The sequence below is a fragment of the Schistocerca serialis genome, chromosome 8 (assembly GCF_023864345.2).
Source record: "Schistocerca serialis cubense isolate TAMUIC-IGC-003099 chromosome 8, iqSchSeri2.2, whole genome shotgun sequence".
Taxonomy (NCBI): Eukaryota; Metazoa; Arthropoda; class Insecta; order Orthoptera; family Acrididae; genus Schistocerca; species Schistocerca serialis.
In genome coordinates this window covers 386,698,056-386,724,105 of record NC_064645.1, presented here as the reverse complement: position 1 = coordinate 386,724,105, position 26,050 = coordinate 386,698,056, and the positions used below count along the sequence as shown (strand labels likewise).

At 43.5% G+C, this 26,050-nt stretch overlaps 1 long non-coding RNA gene across 1 annotated transcript in view; it reads right to left on the bottom strand.

The window, feature by feature from the left end:
* Window positions 1–26,050, bottom strand: part of LOC126416417 (uncharacterized) — a 1,461,459-nt gene that overhangs the window by 106,164 nt on the left and 1,329,245 nt on the right. Inside the window, exon 4 of the long non-coding RNA XR_007575454.1 lies at window positions 20,414–20,495. This is a non-coding gene — a long non-coding RNA (uncharacterized LOC126416417). The remainder of the gene's footprint in view (window positions 1–20,413; window positions 20,496–26,050) is intronic.

Sequence of the window (26,050 nt, the reverse complement as noted above, 5' to 3'; positions counted from 1 at the left end):
CCACTTTCCATAGATAGTCACGACAGTAGCATGTGAACACCCGAACAGCTTGCCGTTTCAGGGACGCCCGTTCGCATGTGCTGGGTCATAAAAATCTTCTCTTTGACATAGTCACTTGTGTCAGTGGAGTTTCCTCTTTGCCGCCCTTATCGTCGCAAGAATACTGCTCCAGTTATATACCGGGTGATCAATAAGTCACTATAAATTTGAAAACTTAATAAACCACGATATAATGTAGAGAGAAAGGTAAAAATTGACACACATGCTTGGAATGACATGTGGTTTTATTAGAATAAGAAAAAAAACAAAGTTCACAAATTGCCCGACAGATGACGCTTGACAGCAAAACGTCAGTGACTGTGCATGACAATCGTGTATAAAAGGAGCTGTAATGAGAGAAAGAATCAGATGCGCCAGCAGTCGCAGCATGTTGACGTTACCTGAAAAGGCGCTTTTAGTGAAGCTGTATTATCAGAATGGGGAATGTGCTAGTTCAGTGTTACGATCCTATCGCCATAGGAAGGGGATTCGAACGGGTAAAGGTCCGTTGACAAATGCAGCTGTGGCGAGAATGATTTCGAAGTTCGAAGCCACGGGTTGTTTAGACGATAGACCCCGTAGTGGCCGACCGAGCACAAGGCGTAATGCTGCTGAGACAGTTCAGGAAGAAATGGAGACTGTAGCTGGTTCGTCTATGCACGGGAAAGTCAGAGTTCGTGCAGTCGCACGTCGCACCGGCATTCCATACACAACTGTTTGGTTGGCACTGGGGCGTACCCTCCGATGCTATCCGTACAAAATCCATCGGCATCATGAACTGTTACCTGGTGATTTAGTGAAGCGGAGGGCATTTGCGGTGTGGGCGTTTCAAAAGATGGCGGAAGATGACAATTGGTTGAGTAACGTGTTGTCGACCAACGAAGCTCATTTCACGCTCCGAGGGTTTGTCAACGCCCACAACTGCAGAATTTGGGCTACCGAAAATCCTAGAACTGTCGTGGAAACTCCATTGCACGACGAGAAAGTCACGGTATGGGTTGTATTTACCACATCTACCGTTATCGGGCCTTTTTTCTATGAGGAAATGTGTGATTCTGGTTTTGTAACTGCTACCGTGACGGGTGAGAGGTACTCCGATATGTTTCAGAATCGCATCATCCCCAGCCTGGCTGATCCTGCTGGAACGTAAGATGTTTATGCAGGATGGCGCTCCTTCCTATGTTGCTAGACGCGTGAAAGATCTCTTGCGCGCGTCGTTTGGTGATGATCGTGTGCTCAGCCGCCACTTTCGTCATGCTTGGCCTCCCAGGTCCCCAGACCTCATTCCATGCGATTATTGACTTTGGGGTTACCTGAAGTCGCAAGTGTATCGTGATCGACCGACATCTCTATTCCTCGACTACATCTATATATGGTGGACATATTGAGCATTTCCTGTAAAGAACATCATCTTTGCTTTGTCTTTCTTCATTACGCTAATTATTGGTATTCTGATCAGATGAAGCGCCATCTGTCGGTCATTTTTTGAACTTTTGTATTTTTTTGGTTCTAATAAAACCCCATGTCATTCTAAGCATGTGTGTCAATTTGTACCTCTCTATCTACATTATTCCGTGATTTATTCAATTTTCAAATTTATACTGACTTTTTAATCACTCTGTAATTTCCTCGCTTTTTAACGTGCTCGTAATTTCACCAGGAAGCATTCAGTCTCGCAACGGGGAGTTCATAAATTTTTTTGGCCCATCAGTGTAGATTATGCGAAATGAACTGCTAAGAGGGAGGAAAAAGTAATGGAGAAACCCTTGATCAAGATCATCAGCGCACGCAAGCGAGTGTGAATTGCGCAGTCCTGCCTGAGTGATGGTCGCCTGCAAATACACGAAACACTTAACGGTCTTCCAGGGTACTCTCGTATTTATCCCGCGCAACAGGTTGGCACTATCTGTTGCCACCGACTGACCGCCGCTCGTACAACGCATGTACTTGCTTGGCTGTAATTGGCTACCTCCCTAGAGCAATAGTTCAACTAGTGGGACGATTTAGTTACTGTGTATAAAGAATAGAACATCAGAGTAACGAATTAATATCAGGCTTTAGAACGAGCTCCCTTCAAACAGGTGATCACGTAAAAGCACGATACTAAGTTGCGAATCTAGCCATTTATGATACCTCGTATCATCTCCCAGTTCTACTGGTATTATTCAAGTGTCAAGTTTTAAAGCCTGAAACTGATGATTATTCTGGAAGTAGTTAACTCTTGCTCTCTATTCAACCTGTCTCCCTTAACCGTGGTCGTGGGGGCGGGGGGTATGAAAGAATTATGATGGTAGAGGTTGTTGTTTTATAGTAAAAATAAAATTTGTTTCCTTCATAGCGTAGAGAGAGAGAGAGAGAGAGAGAGAGAGAGAGAGAGAGAGAGAGAGATACTGGTAATGCTAATAATGATTGGTTCTAGCTGTTATATTCCTTCTTCAGCCAAGATCCGCTATAGTTAGTGAAATAATGAAGCGCCATCTCTCCTTGTCCTATCAGTGCTTGTAAAAATATATCCAGTGACTTAAGAAACTACTGTTTTATTTATTGATTGGACCCTGACTCCAAATATGCCCAAAGTTTTGGATACCGCTAACTGAAATTAGAATTCAAAAAGACGTTCTGAGCATCAAGCATACCTTGAATTGAAAAGATTGTTCACTCGTTCATGCACAATTCTACTAAATGTTTGATCAACTGATTTAATCTGTGACGGAATTAATACTGAAAAATTACCAAATGAATCTATACCACCACCAAACGCTTCCAGAATAATTATCAGAAATGTGTCACACTGGCCATTAGTAGTTGTTTTTACGTCTCTTGGCTCAGTTCAATATCTACACAAAGTAATTAAAACATGAAGTAACGGATCCCTTCTTTCTAGTTGTCTCTAGAGCCTACAGGATATGAGCACAGAACAGAACGTTCAATTTTAGTCTCCACATTTATTAAAAAGAGACAGAGAGAGAGAGAGAGAGAGAGAGAGAGTGAGAGAGAGAGAGAGAGAGAGAGAGAGAGAGAGCCAAATAAACTGATATAGGCATGTGTATTCAAATACAGAGATATGTAAACAAGCAGAATTCGGCACTGCGGTCTGGCGTAGTTGTTAGATCGGTTATTGCTGCTAGAATTGCAAGTTATCAAGATTTAAATGAATTTGAACATTGTGTTATAATAGGCGCACGAGTGATGAGAGGTAGCATCTCTGAGGTACCGATCACGTATGGATTTTCCCACACGACCATTTCCCGAATGTACCGTGAATACCACGAATCGGCTAAAACATCAAATCTCCGCCATAGCTACTGTCGGAAAAAGATCCTGCAAGAAAGGGACTAACGACGATCGAAGAGAATCGTTCAACGTCACAAAAGTGCAACAATTCCGCAAATTTCTGCAGATTTACATGCTGGGCCTTCAACAAGTGTCCGTGTGCGAACCATTCGATGTAGGCTTTCGGAACCAAAGCCCTACCCGTGCACCCTTGATGACGGCATGACACAACGCTTTATGCCTCGCCAACACTGACATTCGACTGTTGATGACTGGAAACATGCTGCCTGGGCCGACGAGTTTCGTTTCAAATTGTCAGCAGCGGACTATTCAAGCTGGTGGAGGCTCTCTAATGGTGTGGCGCGTGTGCAGCTGGAGTGATATAGGACCCGTGATACGTCTAGATCCGACTCTGACAGGTGACAGGTATGTAAGCATCCTACCTGATCACCTGCTTCCATTCTTGTCCATTGTGCACTCCGACAGACTTGAGCAATTTCAGCACGACAATGTGACTCCCCACACGTCCAGAATTGCTACAGAGTGGTTCCAGGAACACTCTTCTGAGTTTAAACACTTTCGCTGACCCCCAAACTCCCCAGACATGATCCTTATTGAGCATGTCTGGGATGCCTTGAAACGTGCTGTTGAGAACAGATCTTCAACCCCTCGTACTCTTACGGATTTATGGACAGCTCTGCAGGGTTTATGGTGTGAATTCCCTCGAGCACTATTTCGGATATTAGTCGAGTTTATTTCACGTCATATTGCGGCAGTTTTGCGTGCTCACAAGGGCAGGTGTGTACCAGTTTCTTTGGCTCTTTAGTGTAGTTTCATTCATCTCAACAGCATGATGTATTTGGTAAGTGTTCCTTTTATTGTAACTCATGGTTGTTTCGCGTCATGCGACAGGTCACTGTTGTTACTTTTTATTTCAGTACTAGGTATCCTCTGTTTTCTGTTATCTGATGATGGGTTACCCCAAACGCATAATGTTAAAGTCATTTGTTCACCACCTCACGACGTTTCACAAGTGACCCATTCAGCATCTGTGCAGTACTGTTTGTTTTATGCAATACATTTTACGCTTCCTGTACAACTTTTTGTGGCACCTGCATTTCATGTACCATGTCACAGCTCAAATTCCAGTCCGGCAATCAATACTTAGGTTTTTAGTAAATCATTCCAGGCAAATGCTGGGATGGTTTTTTTGAAAGGGCACTGCCGCTTTCCGTCCCAACCCTCTCGCAATACGAGCTTGTGCCCCGTTTCTCATGGCCTCCATATCGATGGGCCTTTACTTATCTTCCTTTTTCTATCACCGAGTGTCAAATTCTGTTCTGACCTCCTTTCCCGCCAGCTGTTTCTACGATTACTGGACACCAGACCTCTGAATGTAAACCAACATCGACGGAACCTCTGGAAGCTACAACAAACAAAACCTTATAAATCTGTGTTTATCGGGAGTCTATAAACTGAAACTACTTCGCAGAGTTACGAGGGTGGTTTGAAAAGTTCTCGGAATCACCACAAGAGGTCAGCGCTAGCGCAACGAGTTGTTCACGTCATATTCATTGGACTGTTGCCTGTAAACACGTGCCACGTCAGTGCTCTTGGAAGAGAGCTGTGGCGGTGACGTGGCTCTGTTGCTGTTCCCGTGTAGTGATTTGCGAAGATGAAAAACTCTAGATTCGAGCAAATGACATGATTTCCAGAATAGACTGGGAGACTCTGCTCCTTCGTATTCAACTGTTGCCAAGGGGACAAATGAATTTAAATTTGGTCGGGAGAGCTTAGATGATGATCCGCGCAGTGGTTGACCAAGATGTCCCACTTCTCCAGAAATCATTGCAAAGGTGCACAAAATGGTCATGGAGGATCGCCGATTGAAAGTGAGTGAAATTTCTCATCTGAAATGGTATATCACATTTTGACAGAAGAATTAGAAATAAAAAAATTATATGCAAGATGCAAGCCACGACTCTTGACGCTGGATCAAAAACGCATGATAATGGACATATCTGAACAATGTTTGGCCCTGACGTTTACGTGGTGATAAATATGCAACCAGTCACCTTTGTACGATGTATTCAATCGCGAACATGTTTTCGAGCTACTGCAGGCTCATCTTCAGATGGAGGCGTTACAGAAACGTTATCTTGTGGACCAAGTGTAGCTAGTGCAGTGCTGGTGTTGCTAGCGGAAATTACGGAAATTTAGTAATCGGTAACGAAACATTTACGGATCCGAAAGTATTTTTTGTGTTTTAGGTCCTTACAGTGCACTGCCTTGTGGTATTCGCTTTATGTAGTAGAAGTGCAGTATCTGTCACATCCGTATTCTTTGTAAAAACTTCGAAGGTTTACATTCTGAGAGCCAGTATAAAACCAAGTGTAGCTACATACTGTGTTTATTATGTACATAGCGTAATGCATGTTATAAGAAGCAATCTGATGTGAATACGAAAGGCAGTGCACTGTAAGTACCTAAAACATAAAAAAAGCTTTCGGATTCGTAAATATTTCGTCAGCGGTTACTAAATTTTTTAATTTCCGCCAGCAACATCAGCACTGCATCTAGCTACACTTGGTCCACAAGATAATGTTTCTGTAACACCTCCATCTGAAGATGAGCCTGCAGTGGCTCTAAAACATGTTCATGGTTGAATAAATCGTAAAAAAGCGACTGGTTGCATATTTATTATCAAATAAAAGCCAGTTTAAATCACAGTCGCAGTTCGTCATATACAATGGATGTACTGAAATGTTTGGCCCGTTTGATGAGAGACGAACAAGATTTTTTGCACCGATTTGTGACCACAGATGAAACTTTGGTGCACTACTATACCCCAGAGACAAAACAACTGTCAAATCAGTGGAAACATGCTGATTCTCCGCCAACAAAGAAAGGAAAGACAATTCCTTCGACGGGAGAGATCATGGTATCAGTGTTCTGGGATGCTAAGGGGATTCTGTTTGTAGATTGTCTCCGCACTGGGCAAACAATTACCGGAGAGAGACAAAAGATAAGCGAAAAAAGGCCCGGTTTAGCAAGGAAGAAAGTCATCTTCCATCAAGACAATGCGCGCCCGCACGCATGTGCCGTCGCCATTGCAAAATTACAGGAACTAAGGTATGAATTGTTGCCACACCCGACTTATTCACATGATATGGCTCCGTCAGACTCCCATCTCTTCCCAAAACTGAAACTTTTTCCTGGCGGACGAAGATTAACGTCAAACTTAGAATTTATAGCCGAAGTTGACAATTATTTTGCAGGCTTGGAGGAAACTCATTTTCGAGATAGGAACAGGCCCTGGAACATCTTTGGACCAAGTGCTTTAATCTACAAGGAGACTACATTGAAAAATATCAGAACAGCAATGCAAGTACTGCCAGGCGTGGCGTCACTGAACTAACTCACGTCTGATGCAGAAGTGGTCGGGCAGATACAGGCACCGGCCTGTCTTAAATCTAAGCACTGTAGTGGCGTTGGATGACGTTTCCAGATATTGGTTTTTATCCCCAACTTTGTTCCTCACGCCAACCTCTTCTGTCTCTCAAAGATGTCAGAATCTGTTTACCACACTCTACGTACTCTTCTCGGCAAATAATAGCAATAATTTCATATGACTCAACTGCCTGGTTCAAGTCTTTTAATTGAACGTCACTTAAGTGACTTCTGTGTTCGTAATTCTACATCTGTCACTTCTAGAACCACGTCTGAAATTTGCCAGTGAACGACCGTTCTTTGCTTTTTGTCCTATTTCACAAAAAAATTTTCACATGAGTTATCTTGTAGCAACAGGAATTGATAAAGAAATTGCACAGGACATGGCGATCGTAAAACACTTTCGAATTGCAAGTGTTTATAGATTCATAACGAGCAGGATAGTGATAAAGAGTTATAAAAGTAGACTTTTCAGACAGTAAGCTAGAAATCTACATTACGAAATCTTGCTTGAGAATAGCGAGTTCTACCAATGCGATTTAAGCAACTAGTTCTGATCTTCGACAGTATTTATTACGTGCAGCAAAGAGAGAATTACTTAACAGAGGAGTTTAAATGAGCTGAAAAAGAAGCTGCAGTTGCGAAAATAGTAAAAGGTAAGAAATAGTTGGCTCTGAGCACTATGGGACTTAACTTCTGAGGTCATCAGTCCCCTAGAACTTAGAACTACTTAAACCTAACTAACCTAAGGACATCACATACATCCATGCCCGAGGCAGGATTCGAACCTGCGACCGTAGCGAACGCGCGGTTCCAGACTGTAGCGCCTAGAGCCGCTCGGCCACCTCGGCCGGTAAAAGGTAAGAAATCCCAAATAGAATGTGTACGTTTCCAGAAAGCAACTTTCCTACAAGTTTTGCAGACCACCTGAGAATAAACAATAATTGAGTACGAGAAACAATTGACACTAATAAAAGCGCTAAGAAAAGTCTTGGGTTGAATGAGCGCAACATGCCATTAGTGAAGATGACAAATAGTACAGTTACTAGCTGCAGAGAAATAAAAACTTCAGTCACTCCAACACTTCTTCAAAGGTTTGTATAGTGCATCTGAATCAGTGACACAGCTAGCTGACAAAAAATTATGTTGATGGAAAGTTGCATATCTCAACAATATTCAGCATGCATAAATTAACACTGGAAAATAATGACTTTCGAAGGTAAATTTAGATGAGGTGTATAACCGTATTCGTCAATATGAGTAAGATATTTTCTAAAATTGTCACCAACCATATACAACAAGATTTTAACGTGGCGACGGCACATGCGGCTTTTAGAGACAGGTGTCGCAGAATGGACCACGTTCAAGTCAGAGCAATGTTATACAGGATGTTTCGCAGGTCCTATTACAGACATCTAATTGTTACAAAGTTCTGATAAGCAATTCCTATCCGGAAATTTACCGTTTAAGTGCAAAACAAGTTTGAAGACAGGATCATTATCAAACCTCCCACTTCACTGTACGCACACAAACAAATAGAGGGTGTCGTCGGCAGTCCCTGTTGGAATTATGACATCATACACCATTTTCGTTCGTCTACAACAATGGCTCACAAAATCTGTTACGTTCGCGACTATGGCTGTGATGCACCACGAACGCACTGCACTCTCGTCTTTGAATAGGACGTGATGTAAATGAAAACCCGACGACGAGAACTGCAAACAATGGCCACGCCATGGTCTCATGTACAGCTCACACATCAAAGCTCAGTATCTCCGCTGTGTTTGTACCGTGAAGCGGTTTTTTGGAAATGATCCGATCTTCAAACTTATCTAACATCCAAACAATACATTTTCGGGCATGGATCTATTATCAATGCTTTATCTAATAAGTCCGCTCTACCACCTCTTGAAGCCTGCAATAGGAATTGTGAAACACCCTGTGTGATTTATAAGTGACTAGGAAACTCCTGTTCTTATCTTTGACTAAGTTTCAGTAAAATCTCTCTGTAGCAGCCCTTGGAAAACAAGCATTGACTCAACAGAAGTTGAAGAACCTATTGTCGATGCTACAGCCACAATCACGTTTCCCAGTGAGAGATTCTGAATCAAAACAGTAAGCATCCGAGGAGATTTCCTACTATCACATCTGCTCTCGCGGGCTTAGTGGAATATTCAAAGCCTTAGAGTGAGGAAATGCTAATATAACATAACTATCTTCTCCTTTTCGTGACTTGCACTGTTTTGCCTCTAATGTCGAGAACTTTAGCAAGTAAGGGAACAAGAGGGCGAGCTTTAATGAATACGATAAAAATCAATAATAATAATAATAAAATCTAAAATTAACGACTTGAAAAGAAAATTTAAAAATTGCGTAATAGAAACACAGTTACTGGAAGTGTTTTTGCATTATGGCTTCGGAAGACAACAGGATGAAACGAAAGGAGTAAAATCTGGTTGGAGTATTTTCGTTAAGACAAATAAGATCTGAAACCTAGCTTAAAGAAATAGGGAGGGCAGAACATAAAGAAAAATGAATCTAGTTCTGCTGTTCATGTGAGTAGAAAAGTCTCAATTCAGTAAATATTGTCAGTCTTGATTTAAAGCATTGAGGCATGATCTCTTAACGGGAAAACCATTCAATAAGAGGAAAATAAACCTTTGGACCATGAAACAGACTTTAATGGAGGATGTAATTTGGACTGCAATGAAGATGGAACTGAGTTGAGTGGAATATGTAGGCAGATAAACAGATGGTTCCGGAGCCTCGAAATTCCTTCCAGAATTCCAAAAGATAAAAAAATGCTGAATCAGTGATCTACTGTTAGGCGAATAGGTGACGTTAGATAACTTCCTGGAGCAACATGGAGCAGTATTGTTGAAAACGGCATGGCATGGGAAAGAGGCAAAGTGATTTCAAGTAGTTGTTGATGAAGATTCTACACTCTAAGACAAGAAAACAGTACCACGAACGGGATGGAAACTGGGTGATGTGATGTGCTAGACAACATATGGCAAATGGTCAGATGCTTACAATTTTGAGAATAATTGGGTGATTTATTCAACAGAGAGAGCTTCACAAATTGAGCAAGTCAGTAACGCGTTGGTCCACCTCTGGCCCTTATAAAAGCAGTTATTCGACTTGGCATTGATGGATGGAGTTGTTGGATGCCCTCCTGAGGAATATCTAGCCAAAATTTGTAAAATTGTCCCGTTGGATCGTCAAAATACCGAGCTAGTTGGAGGCCCTACCTATAACGCCACAAACGTTCTCAGATGTGGACACATCCGACGACCTTACTGGTCGAGGCAGGGTTTGGCGAACGCTAAGACGAGAAGTAGGAACTCCCGCCGAGTGTGAGCGAACATTATGTGGCCGAAATGTAACCCCAGGATGGCTTGACACGAAGGCAACAAAACATGGCGTAGAGTATCACGGCGCTGTAAGGGAGCCACGGATGGCAACTAAAGGGATCCCGCTATGAAATGAAGTGGCACCCCAGTCTGTCAGCCCTCGTTGTCGAGCAGTATCAGGCGACAGTGGAGGTAGCAGCTGGGGCATACAGACTTAAAACTGGCCAAAACTGGGTCTCATTTGGATATACAGAATCACACACTAACATAGTGAGTGAGGTACATATAGGTATGGTTGGGGAAATGCCCGCTGACTATATAATAACTCCTAACTGCTTCGACAAGCCTTACAACATAATAATTAGAAGTAGGGAGCAGTGGGAGAAAACAGTTCGACACCGTACGGGGGACATCGTTTGGTTCACCGATGGGTCGAAAACAGATCAAGGCGTTGGGGCAGGGTTGTACGGGGTTCAGCCAAGAATGGAGAGCAGCATCTCTCTAGGGAAACTGGCCTCTGTATTCCATGCCGAAATTACTGCAATCAGGGCATGTGTGGAGGAGAATATGAGTAGGTGCTACAATGATCGTAGCATCTACATCTATTCAGACAGCTAGGCAACATGGAGCAGTATTGTTGAAAACGGCATGGCATGGGAAAGAGTATGTGAGGTAAAGTGGATTTCGAGTAGTTGATGAAGATTCTGCAACGAGATCTAAGATTGTTGCAGATTGCCACAGGGCTCTGGCAGAGCTACGGGGATGCAATAGGGTGTACCTAGTGTGGCTCCCTGGCCACTCAGGGATCTGTGGCAATGAACAAGCCGATAGATTGGCTAGGACGGGGGCAACAACTCCATTTATTGGACCGGAACCTCTCTTGACAATCACCAAGGCTACGATCAAATTAGAACTACAGAACTGGCTTAGGAAACAGCACGTAGGATATTGGACCAGAGTCCATAAACAAAAACATGGTAAGGTAATGATGCCCAAGCCATGTTTTAAAAGAAGCTCTGTAATCCTGGGATTGAACACGAAAGGGATCAAACTCATGACTGGACTGATGGCCGGCCATGGTAACTTCAAAAAACACCTACTCGCAATGGGTATAATGGAAGAGGACCCTAAATGTAGGATCTGTGGTGAGGGTGAAGAAACTGCATCTCACCTAATCTTTGAATGCATGGCATTGGAGAGTAAAATATACAGAATCTTAGGGACAACTAGACCTGAAGAAATTGTGTCTAACAAAAAACTGGTAGAGGGAGTCCTTGCACTATTCAAGGGCACTGGTTAGCTTTACTAGATATACAGGGAGCGATACCGCGCAATAAACCTAGTTTCGATGCAGGCAGTGGCGGGTTAGACCTAAGCTGTTTTAGCTCAATCGGGCGACAGTCAGGTTGGTACCCCACCGCTGTCTGGGACGTCTCCAGACACGTCTTCGTTGGTTCTCGGGGCTCATTTCGAAGCGGCACCCATCACCGAATACAATACCACTCTGGTAAGTGAATCACCAGGCCGAAGAAGAAGAAGAAGAAGAAGAAGAAGAAGAAGAAGATGATGATGGTTTGTGGGGCTCTCAACATCGTGGTCATCAGTGCCACTAAAAGTTCCGAATCGTTCCATTTCCAGTCTCGGCACTTCCCGAATGCTGATGAGATGATAAGGACAACAGAAACGCCCAGTCTCCAGGCGGAATAAATCCCGGACCCAGCCGGAAATCGAACCCGAGACCCCGTGATTCAGAGGCAGCAACGCTAGCCACTAGACCACGGACCGAAGACATGTCTCGAGACGACCCAGACAGTGGTGGGACATCAATCTTACTGTTACCCATCATATTACCTAACAGCCACAGGCGATGATCTGGGCTGCTATTTCAATTCATAGGAGGTTCTCTTTGGTTGTCATTCACAGCACTGTTACAGCACAGCGGTATGTCGACGATATTCTACGCCCGTTTTCTTCCCCTTCGTGGAAAGCTATCCTGGGCTTTCATTTCAGCTAGTTAATGCCCGCCAGGACACGGCAAGAGTTTCTTATGCTTGTCTTCAAGCTTACCAAACCGTACGTTGGCCAGCAAGGTCGGCGGACCTTTCCCCAATTGAGAACGGTTGGAGCATTACAGGCAGGGTCCTGACCAGTTAACGGGTCAGCTGGACAGCATTTGGCACGATATCCTTGAGGAGGACACCCAACAACTGCGTCAATCAATGCCAGGCCGAATAACTGCTTGCATAAGGGCCAGAGATGGACCAAGGCGTTACTGAGTTGCTCAATGTGTGAAACTCTTTCTCTTGAGTAAACCATCCAATTTTTCTGTAATTGTAACCATTTGGTTGTCTGTAAATGTATACCAGACATACCGATTTCCGTACCATTCGGATAATTTCATCGTGGAGCGCTTTTCTGTGTTTCTTTGTTTTTTTGTTTATGGACTTTATTTCTTGGAGCAGATTCAGTTGGCAGGCTACTTCAATACGTCGTCTGCATGGCCGTTAATGATGATTTGATCCTGACGAATAAATACAGTAGTGGAAAATCGCAATAGCTTGAAAACTGGCCTTTCCCTTATCATTGTGTCCTGTCGTGCATCAGTGAAAATAATTAAATGACTAAACTTCTATTTTCTTTGTGGGATTGAGGAAAAATTTAATTTCTTCTTTATCTCTTGTTTTACGATTTTCCTTAATGAAAGTGCTATTCGGAAGCTGTTGCCTATCACGCTTTGATATTGGCTCAAAACAGGTTTCTTGAAGCTTGATAAACAGACGTTACCCACGACTGGAAAAAATTTTCTTACATCTACGTATACACATAGTAAACAAATTAGTCGTGTGTTAGCTGTGGCTCACATACCGGTGCCCCTGTGCAAGTGACCGGAATTTTTGTTCTGCTTCGCATAACATACAGCCGTGGAACAGCCACTGTTATTAATCTCCCCGAACAATTTCACGCATCGCCGAAGGATCCCACTAGAACATTTGCAGACGTTCGTTTTTAATTGAGAAATTCCCCGCGGAGCCGTTCGCCGCACTGGGCAGGATTTATATCGCCAACGTGGCGCCGGCTGCAGTCCCCGTTATGAGGCGTGCGTCAGCCGAGTATCAGACCCGGAGTCGAGGATCTGGACTTCACAAGTGGTACTTCCGCAATTCTTGTCACGCGCGAAACAGACTGCCGCTGGTGAGTGAGCAAAACAAGGCTGTTATGGCGTAATTCTCCGCCACATGCTCTCGGAGTTAAGAAAGAAAAGCTTCATCCTGAGCCCCAGATAGGGTTGCAATGTCACACAAAATATTTTAAAAAAAATGTGCCACTTTACAATAAAGTAAATTATGTCTCTGGTTGGAAATGTACGCTTGCTACATCAGAGATTAGAGCGAGTAATTTAAATCGCCTTCATCGCATATACCAGTGGTTGCCAGCCTGGCGTAATTACTTCTTCATGAGTAAAATGTAATTTGCTGAGGAATAAAAACAAAAGGGTTTCAGTTGTATTTTAGTTAAGAAACGAAATTATTCTTAAAATCATTAGTATTATCACTATTTCCGAGCCTGTAAAACCGATTACATAAGTTACAAATAATTACATTGGCTGGAATTTATATAAAATTGATACACAAATTAATTAAATTGATCAATTAATTACCACAAACCCCCACATATACCACCCCACTTGCGGATGACGGCATGTGTTTTCCCAAGCTGGCAAATGGGTCCCCACCCCCTCCCCACACCTCCCCCTCCCACATCTACCCTACTGACGGAATGTCGAAATTTGGCATGAATTTCTTTGTTCCTAGGCTGCGCTGACCTATTAACCCACCCCCAACCCCCATCCCTGAATTGGTCGGAATTAAACATGGAGGATGCCCTTTCCAGGACTCAAACCCTGGTCCTTCTCGAAAGAAAGCCCAAGTGCACCCTCCAATAAGTGGATACTGTCCAGATATAGTAGAGGAAGGTTAGGTTAGTGTACTTTACTTCAGTTTCTCAAACAAAATAAAGATCTGTCCTAATTACGCAATTAATCATAAAGATCGGTTTTAATTACATAACTACATGCACAGCACTACACCAGGAGTGGCTAAAATCGCAATACAGCTGAAAAATTGACAATGCCGTAAAACTATTGTTACCCTGCAGGGAAAAATTTTCACAATGCTACTTGAAACTAGTGGCAGACGTACTCAAACTTTACTCTGCACCTATAAGCTGGCGGGAAAAAGGCTGGAGAGGAAGGTACTATCTTCATTTTTGGCGGGAATTGTGTTTAACTGATGAGATGCTGGCGTTGGACACAGAGGAGTTTAACAAGTGTATTACCTGTGAGAATATAGCTGAGGACTGTATCCATCGCTGTTAGATGTCAGACTTTGCTACAGACACCTCCCTCTGCATTGCTCGAGTATCAGCCTGCAGCTCAGGTAATCGAAATTCAGGAAAGCCAACACATGCTACTACAACTGATGGAAAATGCTTCACTGTTCTAATTACATATCGAAATTGTCACAAAAGGCAGAACTTGTAATCAATGGGTCATAATGCAACACATGTTCTGGGGAACATCACTGTCCCAAAAGATTGCACCAGGAGGGAGGAGTGGCAACTGCACATATGTTCTCACTGATATGCGGTCACGAGCTACCAAACTTAGAGTGACTCTTACCTCCCCTCATGCTTCCCTCTCCACACCATATATTGGGCTACAAGCTTTTTCAAACAGCCAGCTGCTACCGCTTCTGCACCTTGCCTATGCTGACTGCATCCTCTCGCCGTGTCTGGTGGCAGAGTCTTCAGTCCAATGTGTCTCTGGCGAGCACGTGGTTGCATAGTCTAAGCGGCTACTCTGTGCTAACTACGGAGGCAAGCACAATAAGCCGTAAGTGCGGCAGCCTACAGGAAAAAATGACGTAAATGACAGCCACCCACAATGCAACTTGTTTGTCTAAAATGGAGCCATGCTGCACTGCCCCACAGGCCAGAACACAGCTACCTTGGGCAACCACACCCTCCCCCACCTGCAATGGAGAACACTTTTGTTCAATGTCAACACACCTCCTACAAGCGAGAATGTGTTAAAAAACAGAAAACACAGTCACAGCGATAATAAATATCCTCTTTCATCAAAATAGGTGCAGTCCATTTTCTTTCTGTTTTATGACCAAAATCTATATATTTTACATTCGACTACAAATACAGTTCATATCTCTCTCTCTCTCTCTCTCTCTCTCTCTCTCTCTCTCTCTCTCTCTCCACCTCCTGTTATTTTGCAACATCCAATGAAGTGCAAAAAAATGTTACAGCATTGCTGCTGCCGATAACAGATGACCATACTGTAGAGGTACGAGTGATTTCTTTCAGTTTGATGTACAAAATTATTTGGCTTGAGGGCATCCCTCATGTTCAAATCAGTGGCTGTAAATAAACTATCATGCACGTGTGTATTACAAACATTTCAGGCAGGTGGAATAACAATACAGAATACAGCCTTTTATGCCATTTGCTCACATGTCTAAAAAAAAATTTTACATTTGACAAGCTCTAATTCAAGAGGACATTGTTGTTTTGTACACTATGACAGGTCCCTTTTAACAAAGCAATGCTGTATCACACCGGCTTTTATGAAACAAATCGTGAGAGCATGTCTTGTAATAGAACTTCCTAACGTCACCTAGTGGTGAACCCTATGAGATACCGCCAAAACATCGAAAACAAATACTGTATGCATGATGACATCTGACATTTTTTGCTCCGTAACTCACCTCTAGCGACCTGTGTGTGAAGTTTCTGTCATCCAGCTAACAGGCATTCACAATAGCAACATATTCTTGCGTTCTAGTTTTGTAAGCAATCTGATCATTTCAGAACAACCTTTTCACACAATCTACTCACATATTGGGAACAACATTATCATTTCTAAGTTCCACAGTGAGCTGTAATTCAAGTGGGGCACACTTTATAATTAGAGGTTATGAAGTATGAACTAACACAGAACTTGTGGTAACGCCAATTTTTAAACAGACAATCATGATGGTAATAATAAAAACAGTCATGATTCCATGCGAATAGATAGTAGATTTCTATTAATTTTATGAATAAAATCGGTGTAGTTTGAGAGCATTCCACAAGTTCAAATTACAAACTGTCATGCATGAGGGCATTACATTAATTTGAAACATAAGAAGTACTGATACAGATGAGCATCTGTACAGTCATTTATTATGTTCCAGACCACTCCTCAGTGTTATTTGTAACATCCAGTGTAGGTAAAAAGCTATGAACGGTCTACATCCAAACTTTAACCACTCATACCTCTCCTCGTAATAGAACTTCCAATAAGATTTTAACGCATCTCTCTCTTCCAGTATAACGAAAAACACATACTGTATGTGTGTTGTCATAAAACATATTACATATGCATATATTGCTCCAGTGGAGCGGGTCACCAATAGTCGAAGTCATCTGTACTGGACGAAGACCATATCCAACAGACTATCAGACACAAAAGAGGGTTCCGTTGTTCTTTCATGCTGTAGGAGACTGCTCCACGAGTGGACGAAATCTTCGAATTCGAAAGTCGATTACAGCACGCTGTTTCTCGCTCACCGACATAGCTACGATGCACACAGCCATGTTACACGCTACAATTCGGAGCCCTCAGCGGCAGACGGCTAGAAAGGCGACATCTGTTCAAAAAATTCCGGAACATTCATAAATTCGCACCAATGTTGTGTTGGAACAAGACACGTTTGGGATCCCTGCACATATCATTTTTAACGTGTAACTGCTGGAAGCTTCATTGTTGTATGTCTGTTACACTACTGGCCATTAAAATTGCTACACCACGACGATGACGTTCTACAGACGCGAAATTTAACCTACAGGAAGAAGATGCTGTGATATGCAAATGATTAGCTTTTCAGAGCATTCACACAAGGTTGGCACCGGTGCCGACACCTACAACGTGCTGACATGAGGAAAGTTTCCAACAGATTTCTCATACACAAACAGCAGTTGATCGGGGTTGCCTGGTGAAACGTCGTTGTGATTCTTCGTATAAGGAGGAGAAATACGTACCATCCCGTTTCCGACTTTGATAAAGGTCGGATTGTAGCTTATCGCGATTGCGGTTTATCGTATCGCGACATTGCTGCTCGTGTTGGTCGAGATCCAATGACTGTTAGCAGAATACGGAATCGGTGGGTTCAAGAGGGTACTACGGAACGCCGTGCTGGATCCCAACGGCCTCGTATTACTAGCAGTCGAGATGACAGGCATCTTAAGCGCATGGCTGTAACGGATCGTTCAGCCACGTCTCGATCCCTGAGTCAACAGATGGGGACGTCAACAACCGTCTGCACGAACAGATCGACGACGTTTGCAGTAGCATGGATTATCAGCTCGGAGACCATGTCTGCGGTTACCCTTGACGTTGCATCACAGACAGGAGCGCCTGCGATGGTGTACTCAACGACGAACCTGGTGCACGAATGGCAAAACGTCACTTTTTCGGGTGACTCCAGGTTCTGTTTACAGCATCATGATTGTCGCATCTATGTTTGGCGACACTGCGGTGAGCGCACATTGGAAGCGTGCATTCGTCATCGCCATACTGGCGTATCACCCAGTGTGATGGTATGGGGGGCCATTTGTTACACGTCTCGTTCACCTCTTGTTCGCATTGACGGCGCTTTGAACAGTGGACATTACATTTCAGGTGTGTTACGACCCGTGGCTCTACTCTTCATTCGATCCCTGCGAAACCATACACTTCAGCAGGATAATGCACGACCGCATGTTGCAGGTCCTGTACGGGCCTTACTGGATACAGAAAATGTTCGACTGCTGCCCTGGCCAGCACATTCTCCAGGTCTCTACCCAATTGAAAACGTCTGGTCAATGGTGGCCGAGCAACTGCCTCGTCACAATACGCCAGTCACTACTCTTTATGAACTGTGGTATCGTGTTGAAGCTGCATGGGCAGCTGTACCTGTACACGCCATCCAAGCTCTGTTTGACTCAATGCTCTGGCGTATCAAGGCCGTTATTACGGTCAGAGGTGGTTGTTCTGGGTACTGATTTCTCAGGATCTATGCAATCAAATTGCGTGAGAATGTAGTGACGTATCAGTTCTAGTGTAATATATTTGTCCAGTGAATACCCGTTTATCATCTGCATTTCTTCTTAGTGTAGCAATTTTAATGGCGAGTAGTGTAGTTACTGTTCAGTGCTGTATTGAGTAGAATTTTCTGTCGCACAGTTCCCGAATTACGAGATGGCAGAGTTAGAGGAGCAACGCGTCTGCATTAAATTTTGCGTGAAACTTAAGAAAACCTTTACAGAGACACACTAAATGATGCAGGAAGCCTGCGGTGACGGGGCTGAAGCCATACTCGATGTTAAGATTGGTTCACACGGTTTAAAATAGCCTGGCGGAAGTTAAAGATGGTCTTCGTTCACTACATCTTTCTACATCTATCAACGACGCTCATGCCAAGAACGTCAATCAAATTGTGCCTGCCAATGGAAGACATTGTCTGAGAGATTGCACAACAGTGTAACACTTCAGTTAGATCATTGCACGAAATCATGTCACAGCATCTGGAAATGCATCGGGTTGCGGCCAAGTTCGTCCTACGGCTCCTGATTGAAGAACACAAAGACCTTCGCCTCGCAATCTGCGAAGGGCACCAAAACCGGAATCGTTGTGCTGCCTCATCCTCCATATTCTCCAGACCTGACATCTATGGACTTTTTTTTATTTCCAAAGTTGAAAGTTCCGTCGAAAGGACGGAGGTTTGCAACGATAGACGAGATAAACAAAATTCGCAGACGACACTTCGCGAGATCCTGCAAGATTCGTACCAGGACTGCTTCGGGAAGAGGAAACGGCGTTGGAGCGGTGTATCAATTGTGGAGGAGAGTATGTCGAAAAAAACCTTGCACAATAAGTAAAAGATAAAAGCTGAAAAATTTTGCGGAAAAAGTTCCGGAATTTTTTTAACATACTCGTCTGTAGGCATGAAGAACAAATGAGGAATGTCAATAACGTTTGTTTAATTGAAAGAATTTTCACATAAATCTGAGGCGTTGTATTTGTATTAAACGTTGGAGAGGCTTCGTCCCACCGCAGCCCTCAGTGGTTCACAACCGCACAACAGGCCACAGCAGTCCACCCACCCCACCGCCGCCCCACACCGAACCCAGGATTATTGTGCGATTCGGACCCCAGTGGACCCACTGGGAACGTCTCATACCAGACGAGTGTAACCCCAAATGTTAGCGTAGTAGAGTAATTATGGTGTATGCGTATGTGGAAATGGTGTTTGTGCAGAAATTACCGAAACAGTGAAACTGAGGCGGAATAAGGTGTACCAGCCTGCATTCGCCGAGGTAGATGGAAAACCGCCTTAAAAACCATCCACAGGCTAGCCGGCACACCGGACCTCGACGCTAATCGGCAGGGCGGATTCGTGCTGGGGCCGGCATGCTTCACCGCTTGGGAAGCAGCACGTTAGACCGCACGGCTAGTTGGGCGGGCTATGTGAGGCGTTACTTTTCAGCATTCTGTGTACTCAGTATAATTATTCGGTTCCGCTCAAAAATTCTATAACATTTAATTTCTGTTTTACGCACTGGTGCAATTCTGTATCTGCTACGAAGGTGCGCGTGGCATACCTGAGGCACGGTAGGCAGAGAAGGACAAGTTCCTCTCTCTATCTGTGTGACTCACTCTCTCTCTCTCTCTCTCTCTCTCTCTCTCTCTCTCTCTCTCTCTCTCTCTCACACACACACACACACACACACACACACACACACACACTAACTCATCACTATTACTAGGTAGCAAAAGCGAGCGCTTCCTTCCATACATCCCGGCGGGGTCAGAGATTTTCTCTGCCTCGTGATGACTGGGTGTTGTGTGATGTCCTTAGGTTAGTTAAGTTTAAGTTGTTCTAAATTCTAGGGGACTGATGATCATAGATGTTGAGTCCCATAGCGCTCAGAGACATTTGAACCATTTTTTTCCTTCCGTACAAGTTGTCACTTTGGATAGTTAATTTGCGAACTCACTTGAGATTCAGAATGGAAACATGACTGTTAAGGGTCGGTCCAAGTCTGTGAAGCGGAAAAGTAAGTTTCGACACAATCCTCAACCACAGGCTGCTCAGAAGTGCTGCATTCTGGTGGTGGCGCAGTGCGTCACAGCACTGCGTGAGCGCTCTGTCGCTGTTGCCAGAGGACGCCGGTCAGCCAGCGAGTAGCGGGACAGCAGCGGTACTCACCCAGAAAACGAGGTTGAAGGCGACCAGGGAGATCTTGGCGCAGGTGGCGCCGCACCCCATCGCCATGGCGCCGGCCGCGTGTCTGCAACACAGTGGAAGCCGTCAGTTAGCATACACTTCTAATATCTCTGCAGCACACGCCTTGCATGACACTCTGTGTGAATTTCTACCTAGAGGCAGAGATCAAACTGTAGATATAGCAAAGAAGCAGTAAAATTAGTTTGTTACTTATTTTTTCACAGGTCCTATTCACTACAAACATTACAATGTGAACTGTTTTCTGAACACAGAATACATATCTAAAAAAAGCCTAAACAAGGACGAGTAGGACTCTTGGTCTGAAGGTTATAGACAATTTTAATTATTTATATAGACAGTTCTTACATTGCAGAAGTCGCGAATCTCGTCGATTCGTGCCTATTATCGATATCGATACTGGGAAGACTTTGGTTCTCAGAATTCCAAGACTTTAAAGAATGTTTTAATTTTTAGTTTAATGTTTAAAGGTTTTGTGTGATTTCACATTCGCTACTGCAATTCTTCGTTTATTTTGTTGATTTAGGAGTTAGATTAAAAAGCTAAGCTAATTGGCAAATCCAGATACATTGACTTCCTCTGCTTTCGACCCTGCTGCGATTTCTGATAAGACCTGGCGAAAGTCTGCAGAGCGGAAGAAACTCTACAACCGGACACATGCTATTATTGTTGCACGAATGTCGAATTGTTCTAGGGAATGCTTTAAAGGAAATTTTTTGGGACACTGGAACCTCATCCCAAATAATGTAAGTGCAATCCTGCATCTATTATCAGTTTTTTTTTTTACTTTGAAACATTACAGATGCCATGTCATAGACTCATAGACGTGAACTGCTAGGCAAGTGCGCCCATACGATCGTTTGTAAGGGGGGCAGGGGGACTGACCTGGGAGTGGGAAGTATCATTAATATTTTGGAAGACAAATAAAAAAAGTTCCTCTTCCGACCCTGTCAACCAACTTTTAAATCTTTTTCTAGAAAGAAAAACACCTGACTACGCTGTATCTTCTTCCTTTTTCTGAGGGCTAGGGTAGGGGCTGGGGGAGGGGGAAGGGGGGGTGGTTCCCCATTGCTCCTATGCATGGCATCCTTGTTGTCAGGGAATGTCTGTTTGTAGAATGAGGTGTTTGTAAAATACCTACAGTGCCAGCGCCGGCCTGGCACAGTAGTTGTGCGGCCTTAACACCAATCACTACTAGGTGGCAAGGATGCTTTCATAATTCTAGGACAATGGGAAGTAACCTATAGGTGTTGAGTGAGTTTGTGAGCATCAAGAAATGGCCATATTTTTTATTGCATTGACTTAGGAGTTTAAATTTTATCATTGACAACGGACCATAGACCTTAGTGCGTGACAAATTTCAACGTGGTATCGCCACCTGCTCCTGAGACAAACACGTCTTAACTGTGTGAGAAACAGACAGTGAGACAATCAGACAGAGAGACAGATGAACAACAAAGTGATTCTATGAGCGTTCCGTTTTCACCGAATGATGCACAGAGCTCTAAAAAGATGAAAACAGTTTATACCTCTGCATACTGATCATTTACAAATTTCTTCTGTATAAATGAATAATTATTTCTACCGAAAAATTCCTCTTTGCCATAGAAGGAATTATCGAGCAGAAACGTCTTTAACCTACATTTGATAACACTTCTCCTAGCTGTCAAATGTTTTATTTCCATGGACAGATTGTCAAACGGTTTCACACATCTCTGTGCCAAAGTTAAATTCCTTAAAGGATAATGCAGATCAGTTTTCCTTCTGGTATTCTACTTGAGAATTTCAGTATTACTCTCAAACTCAACTGGGTTGTTTATAACATACTTCATAAATATAGAAACATACTGCGAAGCTACAGGTAACATTCCCTGCTACTGAAAGAGATGCCTGGACGATATGCATATGTGAACCCCACACGTAACATTAATTACAGGTACATTGTTTTGTGTAATGAATACCTCTTGCCTGAGAAGATACCCTAGAAATTTACCTCATAAGAGATTATTGGATGAAAATATGCAAAATGTGTTACCTCGCCGACTTCTATATCCGGAAATTTGGGAAATATTCTTGCGGCAAAAGTAGCCAAACCTAACATTTTGCAGGTTTACTAAGCCGTTTTTCTAGTTTTCATGGTATGTACGCCTAATAACTATCTAGCCTGTTTATTATTTTTTCTTGGTATACTAGGTTAACAGGAGGTCAGATATTTTTCACAGTAAACCATTGGATAATCTGTGTTTTTGCCAAAGTTTAATGCTAGCCCAGTTGTGCAAAATCATCAAGTAACATTCTCAAGCACATTATTTACTGTTTTCTCTGTTAATGCTCCGCTTCACAACAACACTTGTCTAGTCTGCATACAGGTCTAATTCTGGATTCTGATTCGAATAAAATAGTAGATCATTAACAGAAAACGAGAACAGAAGTGGGCCACTGATCGAACACTGTGGGACTCCCCTTGTTATTTCTCTGCACACAGAACAGGTGTCATGAGACCTGAGGAAGTACTAAGCATATGGTGAACAGATGAAAGAAATTTTGTACGCAAAGAAACGAACATACGAGAAGAAACTCAAATTGGTACGAGGTCCCTCATTGTCTGAACACAGACAAGGTCGAAAGCAAGTCGCCGAACACATAACAGCAACACGGATACGGTGGAATAGCATTCTGGATTTTACAATAATTGGAAAGAATTCTGTGTTCTTTTGTCGGATCCCAACCAATCGAGTATGTGGCACACTATCATACAGGACTAACAGGGGATACATGAAATGTATTCGCAGGTGCAAATACTTTTGAGCCACACTACAGCTTCACTTAGACACTGAAAAACCTTAATTGGGAGGTTCTCGAACCATACCGTAATAACCTATTTACTAAGTTTCAAGAAACAGTATTAAATGAGGAAACTGTGATAATACTGTAGCCCCCTAGCTATTGCTCCCACGATGGAGAAGTTAGACTAATTATGAGCGCTCAGAGGCATTTCAGCGAACATTTTTTCCCGCGTTCCATACGGTACTGAAACGGGAAGAAACCTTAATACGTTGTACAATGGGAAGTACTCTCTTTCAAACCCTTCATAGTGGTTTGCAAAGTGCAGATGTAGATGAATCTGAGATCATTTTGCGTCGTGTTCAATGTTTTGGTCTTACTCCTATTTTCGTAAAATTCAATGTGATTTAATACTGCTAATATAAACGCAAAATTTTATCTATTCTGTTAGCTCCCACTTCACCAATTTGTCTCTTAATTTTTTCTTACCTATAAACAAATGTGCAAGAACTTTGTGGATAATTATTTCGTTCTCTTTTATCGGTGACGTAAGTTACCCTACTTAAAATTAGTATTTCCAATGCCCAGAGACTTTAGGTTTACTCACAAAGATATTTTCGTTATGTGTTTCGTGCAATATTTCGTTTTGTCAGTAATTTGATAGAGTTCTTGTGCTGTATGATATGTACTTCATTTTACTTGTATCACTTTTATGTTCCCTTTTTCGCTGTTTGATTCCTGTCTACAAGTTTGCGTTATACTGGATGTAGGTGTCTAAGAAACTTTGTTTTTGGCATGTGAGACATTGCTCAAACACCTTGGTTGTGTTTTGGATGGAGTACCAGCAGTATGGGCGGTTTGTGTACATGTTGTATTTATTTTATAACAACAGGTACCCATATCCTTTCATCCAACTGTCTAGCTAGTTAATGCGATGTAGGTGGGGACCACACGATAGCCTACGAAGCGTTATCTAGCTGATGGAAAAAAATAATAAAATTTTCCTTTGCTCATTGACAAATGAGTGCGGAAAGGCAATGAAATGGCAAAGGTCAAAGCCAGAATGTATTGCTGAATTTAGAGCACCAGAAGCAGCAGTCGACGTCCTGCTATCACTTGAAGCCGCAGTGTGCGCCTGTTTCCACTTTGTCCTCCTTCCACACGATGACACTCATGGTGTAGACACTGAACTCCACACTAAAACCCTCAGTTCCAGCCTGTCCATATCAAACACAGCTGGGCTACATTATGATATCCAGTCTGTGCCAAGCAATACTGTACCATTGACAACTGTGGGATGCCAGTGGAACGGTATTTATCTACGATACAACAGTAGTGGAATGTGCTCCCTGCCTCCGTTGGATAAGCAGCTGCCAGCAGCAAGTCGTATACTCTTAGCTCACTTATTTATTACATAGTTTAATTCTTAATTTCTTTGCGTGTTTTTGGGTACTTTCATTGCTTAATTCATAAATTTCGGGCGTATTGTAGTATTTGAGAGTTGTAGCATCGCGCTTTAGTACCTGAATAGTGTAAATTCGCATAGTCGTCTGTCTTCTGTTTTTGTTATGAACGGCCAGTGTCGGTTGGTCACAGCCAGTGTGATCCCTGCCGCCGTTGGATAAGCAGCTGCCAGCAGCAAGTCGTATACTCCTAGCTTACTTATTTGTTACATAGTTTAATTCTTAATTTCTTTGTGTGTTTTTGGGTACTTGCATTGTTTAATTCATAAATTTCAGGCGTATTGTAGTATTTGAGAGTTCTAGCATCGCGCTTTAGTACCTGAATAGTGTAAAATCGCGTAGTCTCCTTCTGCTGCCGAGCAGTGTGTCAGCAGTGCGCAAGTAGCAGCATTACTGCATTTACTAGGCAACCTTGTCTTTTAATAACCGTTTAAATTTTGTGTCGAATTGTTTCTGCTCTGTAGATTAGTTCAGACGTTCTTTGCACAACAGTTTTTAGCATGAATAGGGACTGTGGCTGCTGTGTTCGGATGCGGGCTGAGTTGGCATCCTTTCGCTCCCAGCTTCAGGCAGTGTTGGCTTCGGTCACGCAACTTGAAGCTGTTGCCAATGGGCATCACTGTATGCTGACCCCTCACCCATGGTAGAGTGGAAGGTCGTCTCGAGGTGTGGCAGGGGGCGAAAGACATTCCGGAGGGCTGAACGGAAGGCCTCTCCAGTTTGTCTGACGAACCAGTTTCAGGCTCTGATCTTCGGCCGGACATGGCTGCTTGTCCTGTTCCAGAGGTTTCCCCTCAGTCTGCAAGATCCGGGCGGTCGCAGAGGGTGGGCTTACTGGTAGTTGGGAGCTCCAACGTCAGGCGCGTAATGGGGCCCCTTGGGGATATGGCAGAAAGAGAGGGGAAGAAAACCAATGTGCAGTCCGTGTGCATACCGGGGGGGGGGGCATTCCTGATGTGGAAAGGGTCCTTCCGGATGCCATGAAGGGTACAGGGTGCACCCATCTACAGGTGGTCGCTCACGTCAGCACCAATGATGTGTGTCGCTATGGATCGGAGGAAATCCTTTCTGGCTTCCGGCGGCTATCTGATTTGGTGAAGACTGCCAGTCTCGCTAGCAGGATGAAAGCAGAGCTCACCATCTGCAGCATCGTCGAGAGGACTGACTGCGGACCTTTGGTACAGAGCCGAGTGGAGGGTCTGAATCAGAGGCTGAGACGGTTCTGCGACCGTGTGGGCTGCAGATTCCTCGACATGCGCCATAGGGTGGAGGGGTTTCGGGTTCCGCTGGATAGGTCAGGAGTCCACTACACACAGCAGGCGGCTACACGGGTAGCAGGGGTTGTGTGGCGTGG